Source organism: Montipora foliosa, chromosome 13, assembly GCF_036669935.1.
Source record: "Montipora foliosa isolate CH-2021 chromosome 13, ASM3666993v2, whole genome shotgun sequence".
Taxonomy (NCBI): domain Eukaryota; kingdom Metazoa; phylum Cnidaria; class Anthozoa; order Scleractinia; family Acroporidae; genus Montipora; species Montipora foliosa.
Genome location: NC_090881.1, coordinates 17,812,029 through 17,819,528, shown reverse-complemented (window position 1 = coordinate 17,819,528; position 7,500 = coordinate 17,812,029). Strand labels below are relative to the sequence as shown.

Sequence of the window (7,500 nt, the reverse complement as noted above, 5' to 3'; positions counted from 1 at the left end):
TTCGAAATTTCTTCCGCCCACTTTCTTTGATTGATTGACATGTCCTTCATCGGCCAATCAAATTTACTTCCATTACACCGATACACGCGTGGACTGCAGATTCATGCTATTTTGTTTTGACCAGAGTTAAATATTACCGTGGGAGGAATATTATGAACGAATTCGAAAGTTACCGTTGGCTTTAATTTGAGAAAAACAATTTAAAGCATGGGGAATGTTTTCGACGACTATATTGCGGCAAAGGCCGGTGTAATTCTCCCTCCGAACTTCACTGAATATGCAATCTTTTGAGCTTGACATCTTAATTTGTAATTGAGATAACCTAGCATTTTGTCGTTGGACGGTTTGGCAATAGATTTTTAAAGTGAAAAAAGAGAAATACAATATTCCTTTAACGTGTTTGCCCATGAAGGTTTCTTTGGTGATTTTTTCGGGTAATATCTTCAGTTGCAGTGTATTTCTAGAATTGCGCGCAGTAAAATCATGATAAGTTTGGCTGTTAATCTTTTGATGGAGTACGAACAGTAAGATGGACTCGCAAAGTTTCTTTTATTGTTGTACAATTGATCTCTCTGGAAACATGCCATTTTAGTTTCTGGAGTGCGAGTTTTAAGTTAAATCAACTGGAAATATTATGAAGTGTGCAAACAAACCGTGTCATGTACAGTAAATAAATAAAGCCGTTTGATACACAGATATTCAAAACATGCATTCGTGTAACTTGCGATTTTATCAGCATCTCCTCCTGTTGATATATATGTCCCTTGTCTCATCCAGGAAACCAATATGCATCGGCTTTCATTGCCATTTGAAAGAACCACCTATTTAGCTTTCTAAACATCAGGGAAGTTTGTGCCAAAGTACTTTCAACCCCATGGCCACAGAGTTCGACAACGGAATCGCTAATTTCACTCGTTCCAGAGATTCAAACCCGATTCTGGACAAGTTATGAGATGTTTCAGATGGCATATCTCCATTTATACAAATAAAATCAAGTTGCACCGTCCACGGCATTGTAAGAAAAAAAGGGAGCAAATTTTTTCGTACACTTATGGCGGATTAGTCTCGAGGACTTCGCGAGAGCTCCGCGCAATCACGATGGCATTTTCACTTCCGGCGTTTCAACAGCCAATCAGATCACGAGTTTGGTCGGCCAACCGTCCGGAATTCTTGAGAGACTTTAGGTCAGGCCCAATTTCAGCGAGCGACGACATAAGAGGACATATGGGCGAAGCTAAAAATGGGCCTGATCGCAGGTTAAAGCGTGGTATACTCTTCCACGCAGTGAACTTATAAGTGTGCCGCACGCACGGGGCATGAAGGAAAAGCAGCTCACAGTTCACAGCAATACTGGAAAACGTAAGACTATTACAGGGACTAACCTTAAGCCTAAACAGTGTCTTTAGTCGTAATTAGGGTTACGGTTAGCATTATTAAAGGCATGGGTTGTTTCAAGAGTAGTAAAACAGGGATCTCCTAACGGTAACCTACAAGTGTAAGTTCGATTGTAGGTGCTCGGCGCGGCACGTGTATATAATTACGTATCATTGTTATGTAAATAGTCAGCCAGAATTCAAAATAAATATCATTTTCAAGGTGTAGATTAGCAACTTGACACGTTAGCTCAGTGGTAAAGAACAGGGACAAGTAATCCAGAGGTTTACAGTGAGTCGGAGTTCAAGGCAAGCTGCGATTGACATATCATGGGATAAAATGGCAGAAAAAGCCGAGCGGGGTCTGGAAATAAAAAGAAGACGAAGGGATAGAAAGAGGAAAGCTGAGACAAAAATGAGTAACGGTGTGGGCGATGAAGGGAAAGAAGAGAGAGAGGGAGGGAGAGAAAAATTGAGATCCGTTTTTATTCATCCCGTAAGTACAAATAACCCATGTATATATTCAGTTCTCTTGGGTATACGTATTGTTCTACAAAACAATAGCGCGAATGAATAATTAATTTATTCTGCATGCATAATGAAGTAGGGGACCTGTACGGAAATCATTCCTTTCCGTTTTTTTTCCGACCAATGCTATACATTTTATTTTGCAGATATTGAAAGAAATACTTGAAGAACACGATAGACTTGGTGACCACAGCACTGCTTTGCCCCCGGAGCAAGTGGAAACATTTGCATCCAGTTCCTGTGTAGAGACCGAGCCTGAATTAATGCAGGTAAAATGTTACATCTGTATACTTTTTCTTATATAACCTCAGTCATTCTGTATCCATACTTTTTTCCTCAGGTCGACCCACCTCTTACTGACGAGTCGATGGAACAACCTCATCTCCAGTTGACACTGCCGGAACATCAAAAGCTGGAAGCACCAACAGTAAGAGGAAACGTATTCTGGGAAGAAAAGGCTACACAAGTTTCCTTGTTCTTTTATTTTAAATTTTCCCCTTTTGCAGGTTAACCAGTCCCTCGCTGACGAGGCTACATATCAAAAAAAAAAATCATGATCCATCAGTGCAAGATCAAGAACTGGAATTTGAATCAACTTATTCATCAACACTAATAAACGTAAGAATAAATTGAAATTGTAAACTAACTAGATTTTTGCAAAGTTTAATTTTTTTTTATTTGCAGGCTGGTCCTTCGACTTCGACACTTGTAACAACCTTCTTATCACCTGCAGAGCGACCATTAACTCCGTTCATCCAAACAGTAAGAATTTGTTTTATGTCCTACAAACATTATTTCTGGAAGAATAAACTGGCTGACAAAAAAGGTTATCTCTTCTAAAATTGTTATTTTCTCCCCGGGTGGACTACCATAATATGTAAGCATTGAATAACCATGCCAAAAAAACTCAGTACAAAGAGAAATAAATTTAACCTGTGCCAATTTTTTTGGTTAGTCTGATCAGTGCGACCAAACTCCAGACGACTGCAAGACGTGATAATTTAAAGAAAGAACACAAAGACCTGAAGACAGAAATCAGATCACTAAAAGCCAAAGTTACCAGGTTAAAGAACAGGATGGCACTTAACCAAAATCAGTGGGTTGAGACGTTTCAAAATCAAACTGAGCAGGATCAACAAGACTTCACTCCCACACATTTTGGTAAGCTTCCATACTTTCTATTATTTATTTTTGGCAAATTTTACCTAACTGCAAATTGACTTGCTCATAGAATTTCCTTTATAACCTTTACATTTTTGACTTGTAGAGTAAGGTTGGTTTTGTCTATGACCATTTTTAACTTACTTTCCCCCCCCCCCCCCCCCCTACACCCCACCCAGAAAAATATATGTATTGTATCTTTAAGGACTGCCTTATTTAACAACTTCAAGTAGAATATCTCACTGGCACTGCATGTATTTCTTGTTTAAGGTACTCCCACAGAAGTTGAACCAACGCCCATTCTAGAACAGTCTGATCATTTGGATGATTATGACGATGCAGAGGAAAGTGATCAAGGTGCCCCCATCTATGACGAGGATCCTAATTGGACCCCTGAAGATGTTGATGAAGCCTACATAAAATTAGGAGATGACTGTGATGACAACAAACAAACAACAAATCTTGGGTATTACTCTAGTCTGCTATCATACTAAAATTGATGTCAGGATTATCCACTAGGAACAGACCAAATGAGGGCATTCCCTTCATTTTCTTGGAGTAGCTCGTTATTTAAGTACATTAATAATTAATAAGCACTGAGGAAAGAACCAACAGAGTAGTAATCCTGTATAATGAATAATGCAATTTGCAATTGAATTTAATAAAAACAACTCCAGTCTATGGACTTCTTAAAGGCTTGAGTGCCATGAAATATATTAGAAACACACCAGCAATACATGTATATTCACTGCTATTTATTACCGTAATTCCTTTTTTTTTTTACAGTAGGGTGGGCATTACAGAGAAGGATGCACGAGAGGAACCTAAAGGAATTGTTTTTCTTTCTAAACTCTTACTCCTTTTCCAATACTGTCATATATGCTTCACTCCCAACCCTGAAGTCACGTCCTCACAAACTGGAACCCTGCTGACAATTGAAACAAAATGTAGCAAATGTAAAGAGATCTTTACATGGAAAAGTCAGCCTTTTCTTCTTGGGAAATTCCCAGCTGGTAATCTTCTACCAAGTTTTGCAGTTCTTTGTTCGGGTGCCTCTATAAAGAAGGTACTTTTGGTGCTTCGCCACATGGGAATTCTGGTATATAATGAGCCCACTTATTATTACGAACCAGAAACACCTCCTCATCCCAACAGTGATATCATTCTGGCGTAAATACCAGAAAAAAATTTTAGACACTCTGAATGGAAAAGAGGTTGTTTTGGCTGGAGATGGGCGCCATGATAGCATGGGCCATTCTGCTAAGTACGGAACTTATACAATCTTCTGCTGTACAGTGGGCCTTATCATTCACATTGCTCTTGTGCAGGCAAGTGATGCAAGTTTGGTTAATCCCCATTAGAATGTTACTTGTACATCCTCCAATTCAAATACTCCACCTTATAATATTATTAGTGACTACTTTTGATAAGCAATAGTAATTATAGTAAGGGGAGTATGATTTCCAATTACTAAACCTGCTGAGAGAAAAATACAAGACACAAACAGACACATACTTTGAGGTTCCACAATAAAACCTGTACCTTAAATTACTTTCTAGGCTAACCAGGCTGGAAGCAGTTCAGAAATCGAGTTCATGGCCTTCAAGGAAGCATTCACCTATCTGTTAGCCACTGGCATGATTGTTAAGTCCTTCATATCTGACAGACATGTCTCTATTGCTAAATGGATGAGAGAGGAGTGTGGCAAGAAATGCAATGAACTAGGAAAGCCAGTTGTTAATCACTTCTTTGATCTCTGGCACATTGGGAAAAGTATGTAAATAGTAACATATATCAAAAAGTATAATTACTGGGATAAATCAGCAAAATGCTTTTGATTACAAGAGTCAGTGGCTTCTCACATTGAATGGAATCAGTTTGGTTTAAACATGTAAGTTGCATTTTGAATAATCTGATTGGTTTTTATCTTTCTGTAGAAATCCAAAAAATCCTAACCAAACTTAGCAAGGAGAACTGCGAAATCATTGGCCGCTGGAGAAAAGCATGTGTTCGACACTTTTACTGGGCAGTAACATCAACCCAAGAATGCCTTGGGGAAGTTAAGCTTGCCAAATTTCAAGCCTTCCAAAGTCATGTTACGAACAAGCACAAGGACCTTCCAAATAGGCTGTTCAATGCTTGTGCCCATGGAAATATTATCACTCCAAAATTGTGGATGTCCAAAGGTACACTGTACATAATCGTTAGCGTAAATTGGATATAATGATACTGCAACAACAACTTTCTTTTAACTGTCTTGTAACTTTCTAATCAAGTTTCAATCGTTTTTGTTGATTGCAGTTTCAGAGGCCTACGAAAAGTTATGTTTAGCCCTTAACAACAGCACTCTCACAAAGGCAATAGAGAAAGCATCCTCAGTGGAACAAACAAGTTGTCTCGAGGGTTACCATTCAGTGGTTAACCAGTTTGCACCAAAAATGCTGGCCTTTTCCTACTTGGGTATGCTTTGCAGGTAAACAGCTTTTTTTCATTGGCTTAAAACTTGGAGGTCAGCAGATGATGTAATAGGTCCAATAACTATGGGTTATTGACCAAGTATGAGGTCAAGATGGCTGGCTAGACATTGGCCGTTCTTTTTCTGCATGCATGCAGTTGTGTCTTGGATCATGAACTCCCCAAAAAAGAATGAGGCCAATATCAAGTCATCTTGACCAATAAAGAATTTATTTTATGGCTTTTAGGTTAATTTTTCTTTCGGGACATAGATAGCTCTATATTGCCTGCTCGCATAGCCAATCACAGCACAGGATTTGATTCATCTTGCCCGCTCGCTGAGCTAGAGATATAATAGCATTAACAAGTCAATGAACTCTATATTATATTTTAAGGTCAATATTAGCTGCCCTCCATTTCAATTACAACCTGAGACGGGAAACAAAGCACGACAGTCAAGGACAGCCAAAGCTGACTGTTACTTATCCAAAGTATAAAGAAGGAGAGGCAACAGTAAGAGAAGCAAGGTTACCTCCCAGTTATGGTAACTATGTAACAATAATTTATTGGTACATGCACAACTCCAGATAAGAACATTGCAGACTATTAAAGTATCAAGTCTAGTGGAACCTCTATTATCCAATCCTTGATTTATCATTTTACATTCTGTTTGAAATCCACTACATGTACTTCTTTGCTGCTTTAGCAGGTATTTGATTATAAAGCAGACTTACATGTAATTTCTTTTATTTCTGTATAATGGAGATTTCATCCTAAGGCATTGAATGGCATAATTATGTTAAAAAAGTTTGTTTACCTGTTTTAGAATATGTCACTGAAATCTACCAGACCATGATCAAAACACCAAGACAGGAACTGAAGCAATTAGAAGAGAAATTGAAACAGCAGGTACCAGAGCCAATGCACTCTATGCTTGAAAAGGAGTCAAGGGAGGATGCCATTCAAAAGCATAAATCGCGGAAGCTGAAAGAAACTGTTATTGTCCCCCCAACATGTACAGTTGCGTAGAGAAGCCTGAAAAATTCAGGACTTAAACGGGGTTTGAACCCGTGAACCCACAAATGACCAGCTCCCAACGTCAGTGGCTTCATAGCTCAGTTGGTTAGAGCATTGCACCGGAATCGCAAGGTCACGGGTTCAAACCCCGTTGAAGTCCTGAATTTTTCAGGCTTCTCTACGCAATTGTAAAAATTGAGTTCGTAACTGCGAAGATGATAGCTTCACTTGATTTCATATCCGCAGTTCATATCATTCATTCCATATACCATTTCATCATTAATAGACCCTTCCACGGTTTTCACCGCCATCTTGGCTGGGGGGCAAACACGGCTAAATTTACAGTAAAAGTGTGGGATTTTGGCCGACTTTGAACTGCTGTAGCGCCGCTAGAAAGAGACGGATTTCCACAGTGCAAGTGTCTTTTAAAAGACAATTATACCGACATTATTTTCATGAAATATAAAGAACAGATTCAGGCTACAACGACCATAAACGGATTTTTGAGATTTCATACAAACCCTTCTTAAATCATCACGGCAAATTCCCGCGAAATTTGAAACAACATGAGAAGATTTATTATTCGAATTTACGGACTTCATACCTTCCTAATGGCCTTATTTTCTGTTGAATGAACGATACCAATAAAACTGTTTAAAGCAGTGGAAAAAGTTGGAAATCTGTCTCTTTTTAGCGGCGCTACAGCGGTTCAAAGTCGGCCAAAATCCCATACATTTACTGTAAATTTAGCTGTGTTTGCCCCCTAGACAAGATGGCAGTCAAAACCCGTGGAAGAGTCCATTTGCCCACTGCCGATTATATATGCAGTTTCCTCTTTGAACTTTTGAATTCATCCGAGAAAAAAAGAGCGCAAAAGTCGAGCAAACACGTCAAGAAACTGGTTTTGTTTGCTAAGAAGGGGGGGGGGGGGGGGGGCAAAATAAACTTAATGAACCGCATTAAAGGT

At 39.0% G+C, this 7,500-nt stretch overlaps 1 pseudogene; it reads left to right on the top strand.

Annotated features, from left to right (window-relative positions):
• The first annotated feature begins 1,207 nt into the window (after positions 1–1,207).
• Positions 1,208–7,500, top strand: part of LOC137982297 (uncharacterized) — a 6,712-nt pseudogene continuing 419 nt past the window's right edge.